This window comes from Talpa occidentalis, unplaced genomic scaffold, assembly GCF_014898055.3.
Source record: "Talpa occidentalis isolate TD23 unplaced genomic scaffold, MPIMG_talOcc4v2.1 talOcc4.3, whole genome shotgun sequence".
NCBI classification, from domain to species: domain Eukaryota; kingdom Metazoa; phylum Chordata; class Mammalia; order Eulipotyphla; family Talpidae; genus Talpa; species Talpa occidentalis.
Window position 1 is genome coordinate 64,459,975 of NW_023603184.1, and position 24,024 is coordinate 64,483,998.

Consider the following 24,024-nt stretch of genomic DNA (forward strand, 5'->3'; position numbering starts at 1 on the left):
CCTATCCCAAATCCACTTCTCAGAAGCAAATGCTGTGAATGGTTTTATGTGTCTCATTTTAGAAGCTGTTTGTGTGTATTTTACTGAATCATCCATACTTATTTCTTATTCACATGTGATCAGATAATCACACTTGCTTTTTTCATTTCTGATAAGTCTTGGGGCACTTTCCACATCACTGTAAAATGAACATTGCTTGCACCATGTGATGGGCCCTGTTTTGCTTGACTCTGACGGTCAGTGGTTGGGGAGGGCCTGCCTGAGACAAGGTGCACCAGGGGAAGGGAAGCTGGGTCAGTGCTTTCTGGAATGGCTTCTAACTGCAAGAAAGGAAAAAGTATCTTTCAGGAATGTATCTCTTAGGAAAATGTATCTTTTGGAAGGGAAGATTTTCCACATATGTACTGAGAGTGGCTGTCTGTATAAAAAGGCCTCAGTTGAGATCTTGAGACTATTGCATTTCTTGAGCATCCTTTTTGCCTAGTTGCTGATGGGAATGCTTGTCTAGAAGGTAACACCATAGCGCCAAACCAACACCAAGCAAAGCATAGCCCTCCTCCCAGGTAACACATTTAAGAAAGCCTATGCAAACTGCAGGGAAACATATGCCCTGGAGGAGAACTCAGACACACCCTAGCTCCCAGAAATGCTTCCTTCACTTGTGTATGGGCTTAGAACAGTCAAGACAACACGGGAGGCAAGGTCCATCTTCACTGTTCCTTGGTAGCAGCAGAAGAAAGAGCTGGTATAGTCCAGGGGACTGTTCTGAGGATGAAACTGTGACTGCACAAAGACAGAAAGACTAGAGTAAGAGTAAGTATGTAATTTAATTTCTTAGATCGTGAAATTAACAATCTAGTTTCCCGTTGTGTAAGAGAGGTTCCCCTCTGAATCTGGATTATTTTCATCATCCTTTCCCATGTGGCAATGTGTCAACCTGCAGAAAAGATCTCTGCTTCTGGCTCTGTCTCTACCTTGGCATCTCATGTCTGTTAAGCTAACTGAGTACCTTTTCTTAGCTATGAAATGAGGCGAGTCAGTTAGATGATTTTTAAGGCCCTTCTAATTTAAAAATTCTAAGTTCCATGACGATGACCATACACAAACCACATAGGACTTTTTTTTAATTGAAACTGAATTCAATTATTTAGAAAACAGGTGGTGGAACCCCATTACCCAGCTGGGTGCTTCCTCTTTATGCTGCTGTCTTCCTGACTCAAGTCGCTCTTTTCCTTTTGAATCGTTCTGTAACTATGGTGATTTAGAGCATTTGACCTTGATGGTTTGAACTTGCTTTCTTTCAGAATTACAGCCATCCTGCCACTTATTTCATGAGGATTTTATCCAATTTAATCCACTCTAATAATAATTACATTTTATATGCATGAAAACGTTAATAGTACACCAAAAATGCTATTTTAGAAAGCACATGGGCTTGAATTCTGCCTGGTAGCAGCTGAACTTTGGTGGTGAACAGAAACTCTGGTTACCAAGTAGAAGAGGAATTTATATGAGGAGTAGGAGTAGTGGGTAACTCAGAATCACTGGGTGGAGGGAGGCCCCAGCCGGGGCAGACCCATAGAGGAAATGGGGAGTCAAGAGACTGCGTGGGGAGGCACCGACTTGGGGTACAATGTGGGCATACTTGTCACTCGCACTTCAGGGTCACCTCACATAATACCTAACAGACCTTATGTCTTGACTTGTCTTTCTAAACTGTCAAAGTGTGGAGTGACTAGAGAATGGGAAGAGGGGATAGCTTCCCTTCAGGTTGGTTTCCATAGGCCATGATGGAGCACTCCCCCTCTTATCTTGATGTCTCTCCCAAATAAAAGTGTACCCCCAATTGTACATCTACATGCAAAGGAAAACAACTTTGATTTTCCCTCATATTCTATGTAAAACTTGAGTTGAACCATCAACCTAAAGACTGGAAGCTATAAAATTTCTAGAAGAAAGCACAGAATAAGTAATCCAGAGGCTAAGTAGCCAAGATGACTAACACCCACGACATGACTCTGTCACAAGCAGGAGAGTGACACTGGGAAGATAAGGAAGGGACAATACCCTTGTGTGGATTCCGTGGGAGCCTGTGGGTGATGACCACAGCAGAGGCCTGACACTGCCCATCCCTCCTTCTGTGTAGCCACCTTCTCCTGAGTAAGCTGAAGTGGGGCCTTCCTGGATCCCCTGAGCATGTCTGCTGGTGTTAGGGGCACTCCAGCCTCCGGAAGTCATTCTGCTAGGACAGGGGATGGGTGCTTGGGGTAGGGAACTGAGGAGGGGCTGGGCAGAGACAGATCATTTTGACACCTCTTGGTTTGGGCAGACCCCTGAAATTCAGCTTCCCTTGGGGGGAATGGGTTGCTATAGGGAGAACCTGTCAGGCAGTGACTTGAGAGAGAAGCTTCTATAGGGATCCTCCTGAGATACTCCCCAAGTGATCCCAAATATATCTCTGGTGAAACTTTTGTGGTGGAGCGCTGGAGATCCTGTGTCGGCAGGTTAGAGGCATAAACAGAGACATCTGCTAAAGTGGATTCATTTGTCCTTCTGGCGGCTGGGACCTGAGAGAATGTGGGCTTCACATATGACTTCACATAGGCTCTTCCTTACCTCCCTCTGAAGTTGGCAGAGCAAGTATTAGTAGGCCCTCTTTTTCTGTCATGAGGAAGAGATGGTGGCTAAGAACTGCAAAAGATTTGCTTCGGCCTCTTGGCTGGGGCCCTTAGGGCTTGTTTCCCTGATCCCGAGGCTAGCATCCTTTCAACCTTCCAGCACTTTTTCCTTTGTTGATACCGCCATTATTAGAACACCTGGATATTCTTAGCTAACAATGGGCGACATAAATAAACACATGGCCATTTCCCCACACTTCCGCACAGATCCATTGCAGATGGCAGGGTCCTTTCTCTAAATGCACTGCCTGAAAAGACATTTCACAGGGTGGAATGAGCTTCGGCATTAATCATCCTGGAAGCAGATACTGGCTTTGCAGGGGATGGAATGTACTTTAGGGAAGATGGGCAGCCAGTCCTAGTCCGTAGACCCTTAGTGATGGAAAGTCAGGACTGCCCTTCCATGGTCTGGGTGGAGGCTTCTGCCAGGCCAGAGAACAGGTGTTTGGACTCTGTCCCCCAGGGAGAGTGCCGTCTGCTGCATCCCCTGCAGAGATTGGACTGAAGCTCTGAGTGCATTATTACTAGGCCAGGATCCTGCCTGGTCCTGAGGCCCAGGCCAAGCTGGGGGAGGGGGCAGCTGCCTGTAAGACTGGTCTGAAATTCTCCGTGCATTTATTGAGCCAAGGAAGAGGATCCAAAATAGACCCTGAAAGAATAGGTCAGAGGTTAAGAGAGGCAGCTTCTTGTGTGAGGTAGGAAGGTACAGGGATAATGTCAAGAGCTACTCAGCCAAAAAAAAAAAAAAGACAAAATCTTGCCATTTGCAACAACATGAATGGACCACACACTGCCGTGTGAAGGCTTCTCAGTCTCTGAACCCACCCCCTCTGTCTTTCACTCTGCCCCTTGAGGGGCACAAATCCCTGCTGAGGCTACCTCAGCAAAGCTTCATTTGTCAATCAAAGCTGGAAAAGGAAGAATTTGTTTAACACGGTGAAATTTTAGAAAGCATGTTTCAAATGAAAGGAAGAGGAGAAAGAAAAGTTGAATTTGCTTAATTACTCAGAAAATTAGCAGGCTGCCCTTAATTGATTTGTTTGGATGTCAACCTTCAGAAAACAACCTGTGTGTGTAGAAACACTCGGTACATTTCGTAACTTGGACACATTTAGGATTCATGGAAGTTGATGACTGCTTTGGCACGATGGCATGTGGAACGTTTGCTCAAACTGCAGTGCACAGCTGCAGACTGGAGCACCAGCTAAAGCCCTGCCCACTCCCCCACCCCCCCATCTTGGCTGTTTGACCCAGGCTCCTGACTCTCTGATCCCTGTTGGGTACTGGGGCTCTGACAGTTTTGTAAACCCTTAGGGACGTCCTTTTGATATCTGGGCCAAGTTTCTTGTAGCTGTCATTTCTCCTCACCTTCTTAATTTCGATGTCACACCATCCCTTGGGATCCTGCCAGCTGAGCCCACCCTGGAGGAGGGATTCTCTGGCAGTCGACACCAGCTTTTCTTCTCCCCCCCCCTTCCTTCCCTTCTTTCATGTAAAATGACATAGTTGGACTGGACTGGACTGGCTCCAAATCTCTTCCTGGTAGAGGAAGGGTCTAAGGAAAGTGGCCTTTGAGATATCTCGGCAGGGGTCCCTCCATGAAGCCACTGGGGGAGGCATGTGTTCATACGACCCTGTTAGTAGAGCCGAGATGACTTTCTGGACCGAGTTAGAAAGCCAAGGAGCCAGACAGGGAGCCTTGGAAAATAAAGGCAAGACAGAAGGCAAATATTCAAGGACCAACTTGCCATCTGAGGACATGCCCATCCGACTGGGGCTGCTGGTGGTAGACTTGTCATCGTGTTCTCTCAGGCTTACAAGCAGCTCATTGTTCTCAGAAAACAGCAGCTGCTTTGGGGAGCTTTTAGCATTTGGGTGTGACAACTTAGGGAGGCTAGTTTTCCACATAAGGTCTGAGGTCTTCCTCTAACAAAGAAGGGGGAAGTCACTCTGAGAAAGGTATTAGTTTTCTATTGCTGCTATAACAAACCATTAAAAATTTAGTGGTTTTAAGCAACATAATTTGTTGCTATACAGTTCTGACACCAGTCCTGACATAGTCACAAGCTCTCCTTTCTGGAGACTCTAGGGAAGAATCTATTTTCTGTCGGTGCAGTTGGCAGAATTCAGTTCCATGAGGTGGTGGGATTGGAGTGTCCATTTTCTTGCTGGCAGTTGGCTGAGGTTGCCTTTAGCAACTAGTGGCCTCACTCTGGACCTTCTGCACAGCCCCCTGCATTTCAGAACCAGAACAGGAACCATCCTGCTGCCATCTCCGAGGCCTTTCTTCCATTATCACATCTCTACTTCTAACCACAGCTGGAAACAGCTCTCCACTATTAAGGACTCGCGTGATTAAATACGGCCCACCCAGATAGTGCAGGGTGATCTCCCCATCTCAGAGTCCTTAATTTAATCACATCTGCAAAGTCCCTTTTGCCATGTGAGGTAATAGTCATAGGTTCTGGGGATTAGGACTCGGATGTCTTTAGAGGACTGAGATTCTGCCTTCCATAGTCAGTTTAGTCTATGGGATTTGCTGACCCTCCTCTTGATGTTAAACATGACAGTAAAGCTCCATCAAGTGACTCACACCTCCTGTGCATGTTGAGAGGCACAGAGTTGTGTGAAAGGCAGGAACCCAGTGCCAGCCGGGCATTGTGCAAAGTAAGACTTGACGGTGTCTGTCCCAGCACTTTGTGGTCAAGCCCTCAGATTCACTGAGTAATTAATGTTCACACAGCTTTGTGAAATGCAATTATGTAGGCTAGCTCATAAAACATTTTCTTTACAAGATCGGACACAAATGGAACCAATTCAGCCTGCTTTTCCTGTTCAGGACCCTTCTGGAACTTCCTCTACTGCTAACTCCTCCCCCTGTCTCCCCATGGTTTGGTCCATTTTAGCCTCTGAACATTGCCACAACGCAGTGTTGATACTAACTCTTCTCTGCATTCACACTTGCTATTACCTCTCCTGCATTACTCAGCCTCCTTCACCTTCCCCAAGGGCCTAGCAACTCCTTCTAGGCCCTCTCTGTTCAAAGTGGTCAGGAAGATACAGTTGAGAGCCTTGGGAAATGCAGGATCTCAACTCCCACCCCAGGTTTACTGAAGTTAGATCTCCATTTTAATTCAATCCCTAGAGATTCCTAGGCACTTAAAGTTTGAGCAGCACTGGGTGATGCTTCCCTCCTGTGTCGCCTTCCTGACTGCCCAGGCCCAGTTCAATAAGCTCACCTTCAAGTTCCCAGCTTACCCCTTTGGGCTTCTTTTTCTTTTTCTTTTTTTTTTTTGAAGATTTATTTATGCATACAAGTGCTGGGGTATAGGCCAGAGGTGGTGGTTGGGTGAAAGGATTCACCAGAGACAGAGTGGAGAGCAGAACAGGTGGATTGAGTGAAATACACTGCTGAGGGGAGCAGCGGGCAAGACAGAAGAGGTCTGCTGCGCCATGTGGGGAAGCAATCTGTAGCCATGGCAGGCCTTTGGGCTTCTTTCAGAAGAGTGTAACTGCATGTTAAAAGGGAGTTTTGTTGTTTCCTAGGCAAGAAACAAAATAGTTGGTGCCAAGAAGTCCCCCATCCCCATGAGGTTCTGAGGCCCAATCAGGACAGGCTCAGAGAATATAAACCGTCTTCTGTCAGCATTAGGTCTTCCCACTTGCAGCTTGAATAACAAGTCCAGGAGGGCTTCTTTGACAGGGTTGACTGAGACCTGGTGTTCCACTCCATTGCCTTTTCAAGGGGGTGGGGACCTTGAGTTGAGTGAGAAGGGCTTTGGGGGAGATTTTCTTGTGCCAGTGTTTAGGGGAAATGCAAGGGCTGGTTTGAAGCAGTCAAATAAGATCCTTTCTGCTCCTTTATCTTGCCTCTCACGCTTTCTCTGGGGGAGATAGATCACCACACCCACTCTCTTCCGCCACTGCAGGTTTCTGATTTAGAGGAGGGAGACACTTGAACTTTAAAGGAAATCTGATATTTTATTACTTGGACCAGACTACTTTATTTTTTTTAAAGAAGATTTATTTATGCATAAAAGAACTGGGGTACAGGCCAGAGGTGTAGGGGGTGAGAGGATTCACCAAAGACAGAGTGGGGAACAGAACAGGCAGACTGACTGAAATACGCTGCTGAGGGGAGCAGCAGGCTAGTAAGGAGTGGTCTGCTACGCCATGCGGGTTGCTCCCTGGCAGGGGATTGAACTCGTGCTTCAGTGGCTGTGGACAGCTTCATAGTGCTAAGACTTAACCCCTTGCCCCACCCAGGAGTCCCCTGGACCAGACTACTTTAAAGAACTGTTCCTGGAACTTAAAGGGACCTGCTGATGAGCTCTGTGTAAGGCATCTAGGAAGAAGCAGATCCTGGAGCCAGGTTGAAAGGACAGTGGGTGCAAAACTAGAGTTGCTCTGTGACTGTGCCTGGCTGAGTGAGGCTGGCTCACAAATGGATTTTGTCTTTGCCTATAGACTAGCTCTCTCTTTGGAGTCTTTCATTGGCGTTTTCCCTGCCTGGTGTATGTAGTGGATGCTCAGTGATGCTTGAGTGTTCAGTGTGGAACAACCCATTCTTCACTTGCAGAACCTGTGGAGTCTTCTGGGGGAGTGCCTCCCCAAAGTTACTTTGTGATATGCTTTCTTGTTACAAAACAGGTATGATGAGGGAAATAAACCAACCTGGATTTAGAAACTTCTCTAAGAACATTTTATTCACAGCAGGGGCAGATCTAGGTTTTTGGGGAACAAGACTTACACAAATTTGACCCTTTTTCAGAAAAATAATGTCAAATTATGAACACAAAGCATGAAAGATTAACTTAGGAGAAATCACAACAAGTTATAATCTGAAAAACACACAAAATTAAGAGCCACTCAAATGCACTTAAAATTGCCAAAATGTTGTGTGGACTTACATATTGCATCATCAAGTTACTCTTCTGCAACAGTCTGATCTATTGGTGTGTTTAGGTGTTTTGTTACCATGGAATACTTTTCCCCTTCTCCCCTCCCCCCACATCTGTGGTAATTTGGTGCAGTTTCATCTGGAATCTCCAGACTTCATCGAAACAGGAGGATCAGCTACTCTGAGGACAATCTTCCTGGCTGGGACGTTAAGCCTATGAAAGGCAAAATGTTAGCACTGAAATCTGACATTGCAGAGAAAAGTGGACAAGCATCCAATCCAGACCAAAGCTTGGTGCAAACTGATATCACCTTATTGAAAAGCAGAATGTCACTATGTATTGAAAGTCTTAAAAATATTTGTATTTCCCCCAAACACACACATACTACTGTACTTTGACCTAATAATTTGACTTTGGGGTGTGAAAGAAATACTCTTAAAGATGAAAAAAACTGAGTTATGCACAAATATGTTAACAAGGTAGTCCTTAAATATTAGCAGTAGTCTGTTCCAACAATAAATGGTTATCTAAATCTTGAAACATCAACTTGATGATATCACAATTGAAATCTATAGAATCTTTGTTCATTGGCACAAAATAGTTTTGGGTTTTTTTTTTTGGGTTTTATTTATATTTGTTTTTTGTGTTTTTTTTTTTTAATTTAAATTTTATTTTTATATTCCCCATACAATTACAACCCCCTTTTTTGACCCCAAGCCCTCCTTTCCCTGCCCCCCAACCCCCATAAAGTGTCTCTGGTCCATAGTTGTTTGTTGATTTTGATTTTTTTCTTTCCTATAGTTATTCTTTTTCCTGGTCCCTTATTTAGGTTTTCTAGATTCCTGCTATGAGTGAGACCATCCGGTATTTTTCTTTTTCTTTCTGGCTCATTTCGCTGAGCATGATCCCTTCCAGCCCTATCCATGTTGCTGCAAATTGCATGTGTTTATCTTTTTGAATGCTGAGTAATATTCCATGGTGTATATGTACCACATCTTCTTGATCCAGTCATCTATTTTTGGGCATTTGGGTTGTTTCCAAAGCTTAGCTATTGTAAATAGTGCTGCTATAAACATAGGGGTGCAGGTGCTCTTTGGAATTGATGTTTCTGTGTCCTTTGGGTAAATACCTAGGAGTGGAATGGCTGGATCATATGGAAGCTCTATGTTTAGTAGGTCCAGAAATCTCCACACAGCTCTCCATAGTGGTTGGACCAGTTTGCACTCCCACCAACAGTGCAGGAGAGTTCCTTTTTCTCCACAACCTCACCAACATTTGTTGTTGCTAGTTTTTTTTTAATATGTGGCACAAAATAGTTTTAATATCATGTTAAGTAAAGAAAAATCAAGATACAAAATGATTTGTACATTTAATTTCAGCTAGATTATAATAATACCTATGCTCAGAAAAATCTTGGAATATACATTATTTTAAAATATGTACATTAGATATAAGTACACTTTTATAGTACTGAAAATCCTCCCCTGCCAATGAATAGAGATGAATGAAATACTTTTTAATAATTACATGATATTCCACTGGGTGTGAATCAAAATTCAACTATCTCCTATTTTAAGCATTTAGATAGTTTCCATTAGTTTCCCATTTTAACTACAGTACAATAAATATTTTACACATTAATCTTTAGCCAGTTCTCTAATTATTTCCTCAGGATAAATTCCTAGAAGTGGAATTGCTAGGTCAAAGGCACTTTTCGGACTTTTGAAATGTGTTGCTAAATGATCTTCCAGAGAGACTATAAATTTATACTCCCATGAACATTGTATGAGTGGATACTTTTCCCCTGGTACCTTTGCAACATTGACTCATCTATGTGCTTTAAAATTGAGAAAATAACTTAAGAAAATATGCCTGCAACAGATTTGAAACTTATTAAAGTTTTTATTACACTCTCCTGACTTGTGGTAATGACATGGGTAGCAGCTAAGGTTTATTGCACAGTTATCAGGCTCCAGACACTGTGTTAAGTGAGTTTACTTTTGTAATCCTCCAGATAATTCCACTAGGTAGGTGCCATTATCAACCCATTTCACATGTGAGGTAAGTTGAGGCGCAGAGACATTAAATATCCCTGCTCAAGGTAACACAGCTAAGCTTTGAGCCCAGATCACAGCCAAGAGCAAGTTGCATGGTTTTTTAATTAAGACTCCTCGCTGGGAATCCCCATTTCAGGAATGGGATTCAGCAGGGCATGGGAAATTCCCCAGCTCCACATGTGAATGTTGGTCCCACTATAGACAGAGGTCTCAGAGAGAACCATTTCGAAGATGCCAAGAATCTGCATTGTAGAGGAAGGTAGACCCTTCCAGTTGGACCTGCTAGGAGACCATGAAGCTAGCCTACCAGCTCTGGTCCACTGGTCCCGGACTGAAGAGTCTCAAGAATATAGTTACTTTGCAAGGAGCTGGGTGAATCATGTGCGTAGCCCTTTGGGTCAGGCTCCTCCTGGCATGCTTGGGGCTGCCCCAGTTTTAGCACTGAAAATCCTGCACCTGGGAAATCTGCAGTCCTAGGCAAATTGGGACAGTCGGGCACCATATCCTTGGAGGAAGGTTCTGGCATTTCCCTTTCACTTCAGACAAGCAGGGAAGGTTTTCAGGTCCTACTATGGAGCAATAGGTCTGGGACAGAGCTAAAGCCTGTACATCAGACACCTGGAGGATCCTGGGCCAGGTCTTAGGCTGGCTTCTCCTTCCCCATCCCTCTCCCCATGGACCTGACCTCATACCATGTGTATGGGGACTGGGAGCAGAGCAAGGAGAGAGAAGGAGCTAATGACACAGGCCCCCACTCCTTGACACTGGAATTTCTCAGGCTGAAGTTGGCCTCAGCTTAGAGGAGGAGTAGGTACAAACTTAAAATCAAACACAATCTAGAGTTTGATTATTACACTCACTAGAACATTTTAGCCACAGCAATGAGACTTGAAGGGGCCCAGAATCACCACGGGAGGTGCAGGAGGTGGTCCCTGGGGATGGCCAAGGATGATTGCAGAGGGCACGCTGCCTTGTGATTGCACGCTGCGGAGTCCAGCCCTTTCAATAACAGGGTTACGTGGAGTAGCCATGGTGGGTCCGCCCAGCGCCTCACCCCCCTGCGCCAGGGCCAGAGCCACAGCCACAGCCACTTCTGCTGCCTAAGAGGTGGGGTGTGAGGAGGCAGCAAAGAACATTTCCCCTCTCTGCTTCTTGCCTGTCAGGCTGTGGCAGGAGCCTTTCCCCAGCCCAGGGTCTACCTCCCCAAATGGAGCATCCCTGTTCTCCAAACTACCAGAGTCCATCTTCTCCCTCCCCCGAGCAGCTCTAATAATAAAAGATAGCTTGTCAAAGATGCATAGAAGCACTTTAATAGGTGCTTTTTATGTATCATCTGCTTTTGTCCTTATAACTTAGCTGTGAGCCATTATAACCGTCCTCATTTTTCAGAGGCTCTATTAAGCAGCAGTGGCTCCGTGTCCATCCAGAGCCCAACCCGGACCCTGCTTCTATGGGGCCTCCTAGCTCTCACCTGAGGGGACAGCTCCTGCCTGGGCCATGGTGGGCTAACTGGGGTTTCACTCTTCCCACTTGAAACTTGGAATGTGCTTTTGGTTGGAAACAATATGATGAAGGGTGGCTTACTCGGCTGTGGTTACTTGTTGGTTCAGTCGGCCTTTGTGACCTGCCCGGGGATTCTAACCACACTCGGTCATGTGATTTCCCGGGAAGAAAACACATCCTGTGTTCTAAATAGCAAATTCCAAACACACTGTTAGAACACAGCTTATTTTGTGAGTTAGGGAAAGTCGGCCTGTAAAGTATTTTATTCCGAAGGTCAAGGAAAATAAACCAGACTCTTGAATTTTACGATTTGGTTGTTGGTTTAAAATGACACAGGAGCACTGAGCCTGCTCCGCAGCTTGTCCTTTGGCGAGGGCACCACCTATTTTAATTCACAAGCAAGAGTTTGTGAATCTGGTCTGATGAAAATCTCTAGTGACGTGCGTAAAGCTGGGGTAGGGGTCAGGAGTTGTGGGTCTAGTTGACCCTTGCTCTGCACTAGCTGTGTGATATTGGGGCAGTCACGCTACCTCTCCAGGCATCTGTTTCTCAATCTGCAAAATAAGGGGGTTGCTTTAGAGGGTCCCCAAGTTCCCTGCCAGGTTTCAGAGTCTATGAAACAGACAGCCATAGGTGCAGAATTACAAATGAGGGGGTCGGCTTGAAAATCATGTTCCTTTCCTGTAATTCCCTTTGTATTTTTTTCCCCTTAATCTCTCAGCAATGTTCTCCATAAGCTGTGGCAGAGGAGAAAAAGGGAAATCAGATTCTTTGGCGTTAAATGGACCATTTAATGATGGATAAGCAAAAAGATGCGTGATGGTCTTTTTCTCATGTTGGATGTTTGGCTAATAGATCAGCAGATCCTGGCATCCGAGTTGACAACCTGCATTGAAAAGGGCGGAACTTGGCTCTCCTGCCCTTCCAGCTGTGAGGGCTTGAAAGGGAAGCAATGGGGGGAATGTCTTTCATTTCCCCCTGGAAGCTGAGAGAATGTTCAGCTCAGCACTGCCAACTGTGTAATGTGGGCTGGCCTCTAAATGAAGCCTTTTTCCTTGGACGTCTTTCAGGCCGCAGTATTCCCTTTGGCACCCCCACCCCCTTGGAACAAAGCCTGGTGTAAGTCTGGGTGCTACTCAGACCCGCCTGGGAAAGAATCACTTCATAACGGCAGAGAGCCTTGCTATGTCTTCAGCGGCTATTTTTAAAAGCTAGGATTTGGTTTGTCTACTTGTTTGTTTTTACCCTATCTCTTTCAACAGAAATGGCTTACAGCAAGGACGCTTACGACACAATGCTCCTGGGGGAAAAAACAAAAACAAAAACAGCGCCAGAAATGAAGGCCTGAGGAAAACAGGAATAGAAAATCAAGCTCAGGTAAAAGAAGAGCATAGACAGGTGCACTGTGCAGGCCTAATAGTTGTTAGAGCTGAAATTCAGATTTCCCTGATGTCAAAGCAAGAATGTGCTACACAGTTAGTTCGTATTAGGGAGAAGGAGAGGACTCTGGCTATGCAGAGGAGTGTTCTCTGATTCTTTCATTTAATAAACATTATTCAATGCTCACCATGTGCCAGGCACCCTTTGAGGTAGTCAAAGATGAGCCCCCAAGAGCTTAGCATCAAAGAGTGGCTAGATGAGGAGACGGTATTTGTATACTTACTACACATCAGACACTATGAGTGTAATGATGCACCTTTGGGGGTGTACACGTCAGGTCTCATGCACATAACTTCATGCCTGCAGCATGACAGGAACGACACACATAGTTATGCACCTACAGCATGTTAGGTGCAGCACATGTAGTTATGCACCTACTATGTGTCAGTATGCATTCAGTGTGCACTGGTGATATGCCACGTACTCTGCATTTTTTTGTTTCCTGCTCATATTACGCATACTCATTCAGGTGGTTGTAGCGTCTCCTTAACAGATAAGAAAACAGATAAGGCTCTCTCCCCAATTTGAGGTTGTAATTAAAATCAAAGGCCATTTCTCTTTTATATGGCATATACTATTAGTTATGTCCCTAATATTTGAAGGCATCCCCCCTCTTTGCTTTCTAAACAGAAGCTCAACTTTCTTTTGTTATTTACCACTGAAAACAATAGCTTATGTTGACTAAAGGATGGTGACCTAATTGCCACCTCTCAGTGGCAGGAGGGAAGACTGAATAATCTAAACAGGTCATGGTAATCCTTTGTGCTTGCCAGTGAGTGAGGAACCTGGGGCTTAAACCAATCGAGATGTGACATTCTCCTGGTGACTGTCTTAGGTCTAGGAGGACTTAGTGGACACAGTAAGACTAAAGGAAAGATCGCCTATTACATATTTGGGGGATAGGTTTTTTTCATGCTTGCTGGAAATAAACTATTAGGTATGTTGCTGCTGGCAGCCTTTTTGTTATTCTGGGGGAAGCTGACTATTCTGATACCAACTGTTCTGATACCAACTGGTGTACTGCAGTACCCCCAGATACAAACATCAACCCCACTTGCAGCTAGTGTAGACCCACATGTAAAAGGGTTGGGTCCCCAATAAGACTGCCCCCGCTTCAGATGGCACCCACACACTCTTCTGACTAACAAATCTGGGGGTTCCCACAACAACCCTCAGGTTCAATCATTTGCTATGACTCAGAATTCAAGAAGACATACCTACGATTACAGTTTTATTATAAAGGCTCTCAATCAGGAACTCAGGGCAAGGTTTGGTTTCTATGAGAACTCTCTTCCCAGTTTGCGAACAGCTGCCTTCTCCCTCACAAGGTCTTTCCTAGGTGTGCTTCTAGGAGAGGAAGAGGACAGGGATGGGAGAGAGAGAGTAGGAGGGCAAGGAGGGGAGAGGAGAAGAGGGAGCAGAGCAGAGCGCAAGGGAGAGCTCCCCAGTGTCTCATGTCTAAGGACACCAACCCTATGGAACCAGGGTCCTGGCCTTGTGACCTCATTTAACCCTAATAAATTAACCTTAATTTAACCTTAATTACTTCTTTAAAGGCTCCATCTCCAAATTCAGCCATACCAGGTCTTCATGTGTCTTCAGCATATAAATTTGGGGGGACCCAACATTCTGTCTATTACACATGCTATATAAAGTTAAATAAGCCCCACGGACCTATGGTGTGAGAAGTCAGGACTGGTGTCATTCTTGGGGAGGTGAGAGGAGTAGTGGTTGGAAGGGACACAAAGCAGCTTCTGGAATACAAGTAGTGTTCCATCGTTAGATCTGGTTGTAGTGACACAAATGTGCTCACCATTAAGTTGAACACTAATGACATGTGCATTTGTGTCTGTGTAGATCACACCCGCCCTACTCCAAGTCAGTTCCACAGCCAAGCAGCTTCCCCTCGTCTGGGAGGCCGTTAGATTCACATGTCCCACCTACTGAGTCAGAAGCTGCATTTTAACAACACTGTCAGGTGATGTGCTTACACATGAAACTTTGGAAGACAGGATAACACCCTTCACTTTTAAATCTGCTTTTACAGAAGAGTTCAGATTATTGCCAGCCTCGAAGAAGCTGGCGGAAGAAGAGGTTTGGGATGAAAACAAATAGCAGTGGCTTTCTAACTGATACATGTGTTGACTGTCAAGCTACATCATAAGCTCGTTAATGCAATAGTCGACATCTGGCCCTTTTTCTCCTCTGTGATGGGGTTCCCAGTGTGGTGTTTACTGGCCATCAGCCAATGGCGATTTTTCCCTCCCTTTCTTTACCCAGTCACGCCCCTTCTGTCTTAGTCCACTGGGGTTGCTATAACAAAAATATCTCGGTCTGGGTGGCTTAAGCAACCACCATTTATTTCTCATAGTCTGGGAGCTGGGAATTCCATGCTCAAGGTGCCGGCAGATCTGGTGTCTGGTGAGGATCTGCTTCCCGTTGAAGTCTTCTCCCCTCATCCTCACTTACCAAAGTAGGGGAGGCCGCTCTGTGGAATCTCCTTTATAAGGACTCTAATCGCATTCGGGTCGTGGGTGGGGAGGCTCCCACCTGATGACCTACTCACCTTCCAAAGGCCCCACTGCCAATTACTGTCACCATGTGTCCCTGGCTTGACAGCGATCGTACAGTGTAACATGAAAAAGGGAGGAAATCAGGCATTGCTGTGTTGAGGGAGTGGTCAGTTCAGGGGAGGTAGGATCAGCAGGCGTGGTGTTCTTGCCCAGGGAAGCACAGACCTATATTGGCCATCAGTGGTAGACAGCAAATTGCCTCTGTAACTTCATAGGCTTTTTTTTTTTTTAAGATTTATTTATTTATGCATACAAGAGCTGGGGTACAGGCCAGAGGTGTGGAGGGTGAGAGGATTCACCAGAGACAGAGCGGGGAACAGAACAGACAGACTGACTGAAATACGCTGCTGAGGGGAGCAGTGGGCGAGTCTGGAGGGGTCTGCTGCGCCATGTGGGTTGCTCCCTGGCCACCTGGGGGATCGAAATCATGCCGCAGAGGCTGCGGACAGTTCCATAGGTTGCGTCTTAACCCCTTGCACCACCAGGGAGGCCAGGGAATTTCACAGGCTTTGTATGCTCAAGACATGTCATCACTTACAGGAACCAGAAATAGAAAAGAATGGGCTGTCTTCAGAGCACATCTGGGAGCACACCTGACGTCCCAGAGGTGACAGTGTAGGAGACACTGAAAGAGGTCAAAGCTCTTGGCAATAGGACAGATCCTTGCATCCAACCACTCTGATTTAGAGTTCATTCAAAATAATTTGACTGTCTCCAGTGATGGGCCCTCCTACCTCCCCAATAGCTGATTTCATCTTGGACAGTTTTGGCTTTCTTCACCCCCAAATTATCTCCCAATCCTTTTATCATTATGTGTTGGAAACTGCTGAATAATGCTAACAGCTCTTTTGCAAGAAAGAGATTTCATTGTTTAAAAGTGTCGAACAGTCTCCTGGAGATACTTCCTCTTTTCCTTCATTTGTCCTTCATGTGTCATGGGTTTGTGTTCTCTCGTCATTCAAGGCATTCTCTTCCAAATGTTCTCTGACTCTCTCTATGTTTCTCTTAAAATATGGAGGCAGGAACTGAACATAGTATTCCAGGAGGAATTGGCCTTAGCTAAGACCAGAAGGAAGCTATTTGTCACCTATTGTGTCCATCCTGGGAATCTTGATTTTGAAGCCCTACATGTCATTCCCATGGGGCATGGGAACATTGCTTTTTTTTTTTTTTTAAAGATTATTTATTTATTTATTTATTTATACAAGCACTGGGTACAGTCAGAGGTGCAGGAGGGTGAGAGAATTCGCCAGAGCCAGAGCAGGGAGCAGAGCAGGCAGACTGACAAAGTACACTGCTGAGGGGAGCAGCGGGCAGCAGGAGAGGTCTGCGCACCATGCGGGACCCTCCTCCTGTGGCCGGGGAGCAGCCGGGGATCGAACTGGCGCTGCAGAGGCTGCGGGCAGCTTCACAGCCCAGCGCTCAACCGCTGCGCCGCCGGGGAGGCCCTGCTTTTTAATGATCTAATGGTTAACATCAAAGAGTAAACATAATAGATGATAGATGGACAAACAGACAAATTTTCAGTCTACAGCATTTTCTGTCCCTGCCCCGCCCCCACACATCCTTGTTTTGTCCCTTTTCTGGGCCTCAGACAGTGACAAAGGGCTCAAGACAGAGCAGATGCTGACTGGGTCCTGTGGCTAGTGGGCAGTGAGATGGCAGTTTCCTCTGAAATGTGACTCCTGTTCCTTTGAAAGTAGTAAAGAATTCTCCAGGGGCTTTGGGGAAGTGGTAAGAAAATCTTACCCTTGGTGGGGAACAGCAAGCACCAAAGACCCCTCGTAGCCTGTCCTGTTGACTGTCACCAAGTGCAGATGGTCCCTGCTCATGATTTCTCGACTCTGTGTTGGTGTAAGAGTGAGATACATTCAGTAGAGGCTGTACTTCAGATTTTGAGAGTTCATCTTTTCCTGGGCTGGCCATGCATGGTGGAGGGTCTCCGCTGGTGCTGAGCAGGAGCACGACCACGTCCCCATCATGATGCCCCGTGGTCACCAGGGGACACAACCCACATCCTACAGAGCATTGTGTTCCAGTATAAGAGTCAACAGTTTATTATGAAACAGGTTTTGTATTAGATAACTTTGCCCAACCGTAGGATATTGTAAGTGTTCTGAGCACATTTAAGGATGACGAGGCTAAGTTAGGATGTTTGGTCAGTGAAGTGTATTAGACGTGTTTCTCTCTAAAATATTTTCAACTTACCATGGGTTTATTGGGATATTGCCCCACTGTAACTGAGGAAGATGGATACCAGTCCACCTCAGCCGGAGTCATCAGATTGAAAACAGAAGCCCAGCCCCTGGCTAACGAGCTCATCTCATGTCCAGGGGGAAGGGGAAGTGAATGGAGGTGGGCTGTGTGGTGTCGCAGATGGCTAAGTGTTTCCTCCATTTAAACTGTGATTCCAGAAATGCTGCTTAGTAAGGGATGTTGGTTGTGCAAGTTTATGTTTTGCCAGAAGAAACATAGACTGGGGTTCTAAGCTCTAGAAACAGGTATTTTAGGAATGTACACTTTATTCCTTTTGCTTTTATTTAAGGTAAAAATTCTGCTATGATTCATGCCTATAGTTTGAGCTCTCTCTGACCCATTTGGGCCCCACCAGTATGTTCTGAAGAGGCCCTGACAGCAGGAGAAGGAAACAGCTCAGAGGGCTGAATGGATGGGTAGCCAGAAGCACAGAAAGAAGCTTCTATTAATATGCATTAGACGCATCCTCCCTTTAAAGTCTGAGGTCAGGGACAAAGGTCAGCAATGGGGGATCAGAGAGAGGTTCAAGGAAGCTGTGGCCTGTGACCAGACAAAAGGTTTATCACCAGTCAGGGACACCAAGTGCCACAATAACCCAGGCCTCCATCATGGGGGTGAGAGAGTGGCCACCAACAACTATTCAAGCAGGGCTGGCTTCATGGGGAGCAACTATGCAGTCATACAGGCCCCCACTGTGACAAGGTTCTTACTAAATTTGAACAAGAGCCTCTGCATTTTCCCTGTGCATTGTGCTCCACAAGTTATATAACCAATCCTGAATGCTCAAATTGCCTGCAAGGGGACCTATCTTATGCCAGTTGCCCACTCAGAAACCCATGGTGCCCTGCAAAGAATCCAGTTCAACTTTCCTGCATCTTCCTAAGCCCAGAACTGTTTTTCCGTTTGTTTGTTTGTTTTTGTTTTCAATCCTTTGCTCTCTATCCCTAAGTATTAGATTCCTATGGCTGCTGTAACAAATTTCTCACAGATGTGGCAGCTTAACACAAATCTATTATCTTACAGTTCTATAGGTTAGAAGACCCACATGGGTTTCCCTAGACTAAAATCAAGGCGTTTTCTAGAGGCTGAAGGGAAACTGTTCGTCTTTTCCAGCTTCTGAAAGTCATTCCCTTTTTTTTTTTTTAAGATTTATTTATTTATTTATACAAGCACTGGGTACAGTCTCAAGTGCGGGAGGGTGAGAGGGAGGATTCACCAGAGCCAGAGCGGGGAGCAGAACAGGCAGACTGACCAAATACAATGCTGTGGGGAGCAGCGGGCAGCAGGAGAAGTCTGCACGCCATATGGGACCCTCGCCAGTGGCCTGGGATCGAACCGGCGCTGCAGAGGCTGCGGGCAGCTTCGCAACCCAGAGCTCAACCGCTGCGCCACTGGGGAGGCCCAATTCCCTTTTCTTAACTTACAGTTCCTCTCTCCACCTTCAAAGCAAGTCTGCAAGAGTGTGGAGTCCTTCTCACATTGTATCACCTTGGCATCCCTCTTCCACATTCCAGGACCTTGGTGATTCTGTTGGGCCCTCCCACCTAAGCTCCCTATTTTGAGATCAGCTGATCAGTGACCTTAATTCCCCTTTGCATCACCGCCTAATGCACTCACTGTTCCCTGCACAAGGATTTGAACATCTTAGGAGGGAGGGTCACTATTCTGCCTAGAATACCCCTTCTTCCTTCTTTCCCAAACCGAGGGTCTCAGCTTCTCTGTGCCATGGTGTGCTTTTGGGCAGGTCTGTTAAAAGCCAGATTAACCACACTAACCATAAAAAGAAACTGATGCAAAATGAAAGGAGAGGAAAAAGGGGCAAGAGTAGGAAAAGAAGAGGTAACGTTTTAATAGGTTTTCTATTTTTTAATGAGGTATAATTGGCATATAAAATTATATTCATTTTAATTACATTAAATACATAAATGATTTAGTATTTGTATATGTTGCAAAATGAATACCACAGTAAGGCTAACATCTGTTAGCAGTTTACAATTGTTTCTCTTGTGATGAGAAATTTTAAAATCTGCCTTTTTAATAACTTCAAATATGCAATACAGTAGTGTTAACTATCATTACTATGCTGTATATCACACCCTTATCATTTATTTTTTAACAGGAAGTTTCTACCCCTCACCAAATTATGATTTTACACATAGCAATTCCTTTCATCGCTTCCCCTTCTCTTTAGCAATACTGTGCCTGACACAGGTGAATATCAGTAACAATTTTAAAGTTGGAAAATAACTTAGGAGAAAGTGGTAGAAATTGTATCCATTGAACAGGCTCAACAATGGAGGCCCTAGAAAAGACCTTCTAGAAGGTGACTCTAAGAGACATCCTGGAATAATTGCATTTCTGTCTTCCACTTTTAAAGGTGAACTCTATGCTCTGGTCTGGGCAAAGTACCCAAGGACCTTAAACCACTCAGTAGTGCAGCAACCAGGCACAGGGTGGATGGGTGTGGTGGGGGGTGGCGGGGAGAGGCGGGCAGGCCTCCTAGGCCCCCGGCGAATCTTTACGCTTTTCTCTGGTGTTCTCTTGTGGTTGCTTCCTCTTGCAGGCTTCCCTTGTCCTCTCGTAGCCGTTTGCCACCACTGTAGCCCTTTTCTCCTGTCTCTGAATGATGCCACCCTTATAGCCTCAGCTTCCATGCCCACTTACACATGCCCACATCATACCCAAGTGCCCACCATCAGCTGCCCATACCCCACGCCCACGCTCCCAAGTGCCTCCTGCGTTAGCACAATCAAGGCCACAGGTGATAGCACAGAGGCCAGCGGTGCTAACTTAACTCTCACTTACCCTACACCCTCCTTGCAAGGTCAGGACCTCACTTCCTTTGGGAACTGTGGACAGAGGGCAAGCGCCCATGTGCCCTGGTGTTCCTGCCTTTCTGCCTGGCTTGGGTTTCGAGCCTCACAAGCAAGCATGTGCAGGCAGATTGCTGAACAAGGCTCCTGGCATGACAAGTGTTGCCAGCTGGTCTCGTACCCACATCTTTTCAGTAAATTTCTCTCAAGCATATGTATACATACAAATATGCCTTCTGTTGAAGTCAACGAAATAATCTTTCACCATGAAGGCTGGAGGAAATGTGCTGAACCATGAAATTAAAGCAATGCTTTGGGGTCTGGGTATAGCTTTTCATATGAGTAAAGACCCGGTCACCACCCTGGCTGAGCAGTGCGAGACTAAGACTCAGCAGGCGGCAGAGGCCTGTGAGCCTAATTCCAAGTGTGGAAGTCCTTCTGGGACATGCTGATCTCCACTCTGGCTAAGGAGACCCCACCACCAGCCTGTCCCAGTTCTGCCTTACTCCATTCACAGCAAAGACTGATCTTGGAAATGACCTTACTGTTTTGTTTCTGTGCTGCCTGACTCCCCATAGGAGTGTAAGCTCCACAGCCTGTTTTGTCCACTGAAGAATCCCCAGCACCTGGGCCTCGGTGCTCAGTTCACGCTGATCCCAGGCCTGGCCTCTGGTGAAGTGTCTTTGTTCTGGACCCTCAGTCATAGCACCTGCTGTCTAGTCACCTTGCCCTCAGCCCCAGGGGCCCTGGCTCCCTCTTGGGGTTTGACCTAAGACACAAGGAAAGGCTTTGCTAGTTAGAGGTGACCCTGTAGGAAACCCGGGCCAGCACATTGTCACAGGAGAACTCAAGAAGCTGGTGCTGCTGAGTCCAGAGACAGCGAGGCACAGCCACATGGGAGATAACAGGCCATGAGCCACTTATTACTCACTGTGATGGGTGTGCTCAGAGGAGTCCACTCTGGGTCGCCTGGGAGCACAGGGGAGCAAACCCCCCTTCACTCTGGGGCAGTCCAGAAAGACTTCCAGAGGAGTGGCCCTGGAGTGGAAACTTAAGAGTGAATGGGAGTTTGCAGGAACAAAGGCATCTATGTAAAGGGATCTGGGTTTCAATTCTATCATTGCCACTGTGTGAGGTAAGTACACCCATGGCTTCTTTGCAATAACAGAGCAGCCGACGATTCACAACAATGGAGCAAAAGGCCCTGACAGCAGCTCTCCTGCTTACCTGTGACTCTACAGGTGTGTCTTTTCACCAAACTTTTCCCTTTGCAAAGCAGCAGAGGCAGCTCTCCTCCCAAGCCAGCTCGCCTGTGACTATGCAGGCCTCTCTTTCAACAAACCTGTGCCTTTCAGGGGCAGCTCTTTCTGCCTGCTTGTTTCTGTGTAAGTGCCCTTGACTACCCTCCCCCCCCCTTTTTTTTTTAAAGATTTATTTGTGCATACAAGAGCTGGGGTGCAGGCCAGAGGTGCAGGAGGTGAGAGGATTCACCAGAGACAGAGTGGGGAGCAGAACAGGCAGACTGAAATTCACTGCTGTGGGGAGCAGCGCGTGAGACAGGAGAGGTCTGCTTGTGCCATGTGGGTAGCTCCCTGGCTGGGGATTGAACTTGTGTTGCAGTGGCTGCGGATAGCTTCATAGTGCGGGAGGTTTAACCCCTTGTGCCACCAAGGAGGCCTCTTCCCTTCCTATTTTATAGTAAACCTGCCTTTTGAATATATTAAAAAACCCAAAAAAACCAAAGAACCCCAAGGGCCCAACCCCAGGCACTCAGGACAGTCAGCTCTCAGTCGAGGTTGGGGTACATGTGTGTGTAGTGGGGGCGGGGTAGGGGGAAAGGTGAGACACATTCCTCCTGTCTTCTCGATGCCCTCCATTCCCTCCCCATTGCCTTGGCTAGTTTCAAACCTTCTTCCTGTCCAGGGCTGGCATGTTGGCTCTTGCCTGTCCCAACCTTATGGTTAAATATATGGGGCCTTGGTCAGGGCTCCACCTGGACTTGAGTCCACCCAGCTTGAGCCTTGACCAGAAGATTAGGCTGGCCTTTGCCACTTGGACCTTGTGCAGCCTGCAGTGTCCCAAGCCAGCTGTTGGCATGTCCTGCCCAGCTCTATCCTGTGGCTGCCCCATCTTTTGTGTCTGCACATCTGTGCCCCTAACCGGGCTGGGTCCAAGGAGCAATGTGAAGGGGCACATTGAAGAAATGAACATTCAAGAGGCACCCCGGGATAAAAACCCTCCAGCTGCCAGTTTCTGCTGCTTTGGGGAAGTCGCCCATATTTATTTCCCACCTTCCTTCTTTCCTGTGTTCCTCTCTGGACTCCGGAAGGAGGATTCATGAGCTCATGGCTCAGAAATGCTTTGAAGCTGAGACGCACTGTACATTTCCCCAACAGTCCTCAATTTACTTTTTCAGCATTCTCTCTGGGTTGTCAAGCCTTTGTAGTTATTTTTATAAATAGCAATTGCTGGCTGCTTCCATTTTTACCCATGAAAACTCCACCTCCAGCTGGAACTGGCTACCAACCTACAGCAGAAAAGCCATGGAGTTGAATTTGTCCTTATTTTTCCTATCCAACCCCTACTGCTAGCATCCCTTACACTGCTGCAGACCCACCCTCATTTTCTCTTGTGCGTTTCCAATGTCACCTATCTCCTTGCTGCCAGTTGCGCTCTCCACATAAAATCCAGGTTCTCCAATATGGCACCCAATGGCCCCCATAATCTGCTGCTTAGCTTATCTGCTCAACCACATTCTTTGTCTTGTCTCCTACTACATCCTGGGCTCAGACACCCTGAGATCCTATTGTTCCTAAAGCACCAGGCTCAGTCATGCTTCCAGGGCAGGAGAAAAGCCAGTTCCCAGAAAATGGAGACTGAATCTGGGGCTGGGCTTGCCCCATTGTGGACAGCGGAGTGGGATTCTTCACTGATTGCTATGCTTTTTTTGAATAAAATACTTAAATCATACAAAAATGTCTGTGGAAAAAATAATGAGCCACCTGGCTTATGAAATGAAATGCTATCTTTATGTCTACACTCCTCTGATTCTCAGCAATGAACACCTGAAACTTATATAATGTAATAATGCCAGGTTACTTCAATAAAAAAGAGAACATCCTTAGCACCCAAATAATAATATGTAGTACTGTTTTGTGTGTTTTTTAGACTTCATAGCAATGCTAAACTACTCTACATACCCTTATGAGTTTTTACAGACGTTTTAGTCACATATTCTACAAACTAACCTTTGTTTTTGTGCTGATTCCAGTAATATTTTTCCATCATTATAATAACAAGAGTCACACTGACAAGTAATATACCAGGGAGGGAGAGGTGGGAGACGTCTAGGTTGCAAGAAGGAATATTTATCACTGACATACTGTGGAATTGCTGTCACACGCTTGCAATAAAAAGCAGAAAGACTTTTAGTGGTGTCTCAGTCAGCTCAGGCTGCTGTAACAAAATACCACAGAGGGTGGCTTAAGCAACAGACATTTATTTATTGCAGTTCTGGAGACTGAAGTCCAAGATCAATGTGCCAGTTGATTCGGTTCCTGGTAAAGATCTTCTTCCTTGTCATATCCTCACGTAAGAATACGTTCTCTGCTGTCTTTTTTTATGAGGCTACTAATCCCATCATGGGTGCCCCACCCTCGTGACCTCATCAAAACATAATTACCGGGCCTCCACAGTGGCACAGCGGTTGAGCGCTGGGTTGCGAAGCTGCCCGCAGCCTCTGCAGCGCCGGCTCAATCCCCAGATACTCCCCGGCCACCAGAGGAGGGTCCCACATGGCGCGC